This window comes from Arvicanthis niloticus, chromosome 1 (genome assembly GCF_011762505.2).
Source record: "Arvicanthis niloticus isolate mArvNil1 chromosome 1, mArvNil1.pat.X, whole genome shotgun sequence".
Lineage (NCBI taxonomy): Eukaryota > Metazoa > Chordata > Mammalia > Rodentia > Muridae > Arvicanthis > Arvicanthis niloticus.
Genome location: NC_047658.1, coordinates 37777947 through 37780687, shown reverse-complemented (window position 1 = coordinate 37780687; position 2741 = coordinate 37777947). Strand labels below are relative to the sequence as shown.

The following is a 2741-nucleotide window of genomic DNA, read 5'->3' as shown; positions in this document are numbered from 1 at the left end:
TAGTCCTCCAAAATACTGTTTCCAGAGTCAGAGGTCTATTGATTGCCCATTAAAATAAGTATTAAATATCCATCTGAGGAACTCCAGCCAAGCACAGTGGTATTGCACTGCTGTCACTAACAGCAAAGGGGAATGAAAGGTGCTGGTTCTGAGAGAGAACCAGGAAAGAAGAAAACTACTGGTTTACAGAAAAACATAAATATGTAGATAAAAAAGAAAAGGTGAATGACTTTGACATTACACACAGGGCACTGGATTAAACACTATCAGAGAACCTGGATGGGTTCCACAGAGGTCTTGGTTACCCCTTCCCAGTGTCAAAGTGAAATGAACTGGCAATTTGGCAATTTCTACATGGCGTCCCTTAAAGAGTTTACCTGTGAGTCAAAGTGATGATGATGATTAGAACAAACAAAAACCAAACAGTCTGTAAACAACAGAAACATGTGAGGACAGTCCTGACTAAAGACAAGAGGCCTCGAGCCTTAGCCTGTGGAAGGAGCCCAGGCACGCCACAGAACACATCTTCAGGTCTCAGTATGTCCTATAGGCTGACTGATGTGTGCTCACCAGCCTATACAAGGGTCTGGGCAATCTCGAAGGTAACTTTCAAATTGATCTTTGGTAACATCCATCAAGGTTGTGAATACAGTCAGCTTGTTGAGGACAGGTTTTGTTGATAGGACATCATAGATGGTGGCAAATGAGAGATTCTTCTGTGTCGTATGATTTAGACACTTCTTTGCCGGTGTTCTGCAGTCATCAAGAAATAAGGTGTTTTTCCACCGGTCATAATTGGTTTGTACCACATACCATCTGCCATGCTTAGGATCAAGTTCATAGACATCCAAGGCCTCTTTTCTGTCTCGTGTAATCACACAGCCCTCTCCGGACCAGTTGCCTCCCAGGATAAAATACGCTGGGGCCGTTATCTTGCTCTTGGTCAGTGTGTTCTTGGCTTCTTCATAACTTGTACTGTTTTCCAGAACTGATCTAGTGATAAACCCTACCCACTGGGCATTTTTTTTTCCGAACATCCATTCTAGGATACCTAGATAACCACCATTTATACTGAAACGTTCATTAAGTGTAAGACTAAACAGTCCTGGTTTGATTCCTGTCAACATGCCCACATATCCAGCAAAACTTGTAGCCTTGAAAACAGTCTTATTAAACAGTCTTTGGAAGTTCAAATTCACTGTTAAGGCCTTTAAATCTTCTGTGACAACCCAAGTGTTATTATTTATATTCCACCCAAGAAATATTCCAAAATCCATGTTTCTTCCATGTAGTAAATGGCCTTTCTCATCTTCAGTTATGATTGATGTACACATGGTAAACAATTCATAGAAAATGTTGAATGAAATAATCTCTCCTAGAGGAATTCCAGTGACATCTGCAATTCCCTTCATTTCCTCTCCAAAAGGGCCAGGGAGGCTGCCAATCAGACCAGGCAACTTTTGATCCACCATCTGCATTATTTTTCCACTTGGCACAAATGCATTCACTAAGTCCGTTATGGAATTCACTAAAGTCCTCAAGTTGGTCCAGAAGGAGGATAAGTTGATTTTCTGCAGTCTTCTGTCCACGGTGGCACTTCCTGTGCCTGGGCGCAGGTGACAGCCGCAGCCAGGACCCAGGTGAGGAGACTTTGACCCAGCATCTTCCCAGCTGCAAGCGCCGCTCTGAGGGACTCCAGGAGCAGTTGCAGCAGGGACCATCTCCACCCGGAGCAGGCCCTTAGCAGTAACTTTTAACTGTGTGTATATGTAACATATACGGTGTGTATATATAACATATACTGTGGGTATATGTAACATGTATTGTGGGTATATGTAACATATACTGTGGGTATATATAACATACTGTGGGTATATATAACATACTGTGGGTATATATAACATATACTGTGGGTATATGTAACATGTATTGTGGGTATATGTAACATATACTGTGGGTATATATAACATACTGTGGGTATATATAACATACTGTGGGTATATATAACATACTGTGGGTATATATAACATATAATGTGGGTATATATAACATATAATGTGGGTATATGTAACATACACTGTAGGTATATATAACACAGCAATCACAAGGGTTCACTGGTTATTGATAGGTCCAGCAGAGTCCAGGGCACCTGCTGTCCCTAAGGACAAACCTTTATTATGTTTTAGAGCACTAGAGTAAGCATAGTTGAACGTCCCTACTAAGGCTTTGTTACTTGCCTCCCGATGTCTACAAGTAGTAACACCACATACAGTACATAAACTGCAATTGTCACAAATAGATAGGTCCCCTGGAAATATTATTTTGTACTCCCAGGGTCAGAGAACTCAGGATGTGGACCATGCCACAAGAAAACAGAAGGTAGTCTGTGTCCACTGTCTTGATGGCCTTCTGGGGATGTAGGGAGGAGCCATGACAAGAAGCTGTCACTAGTTTAGGAAACACTAGCTCACAGCTCAGCATCACAATGCCCACTACTTGATCAGGACCATTAAGGGGAGTACCTTTGTTTTGCATCATTTCCACAGGGTTCTAAGAGTAACAGAGCATTTTGTAAGAGTAGACACAAAATGTCTGCCCAGACTTCCTAAGTGTTATTTTTGCTGTATGTACATGCAAGATAGATAGACAACTGAGAATTCCCCAGTAAAATGTCACATAGTGGGTGGCTTAAACAGCAAGCATTCCTGGCAGTTGTAGAGGTTTGTATTCTTGTGTGGCCC

General features: G+C 41.8%; 1 pseudogene; it reads right to left on the bottom strand.

The window, feature by feature from the left end:
* Window positions 1-354: 354 nt before the first annotated feature.
* Window positions 355-1733, bottom strand: LOC117702895 (acid ceramidase pseudogene; annotated as a pseudogene).
* Between the last annotated feature and the right edge of the window lie 1008 nt (window positions 1734-2741).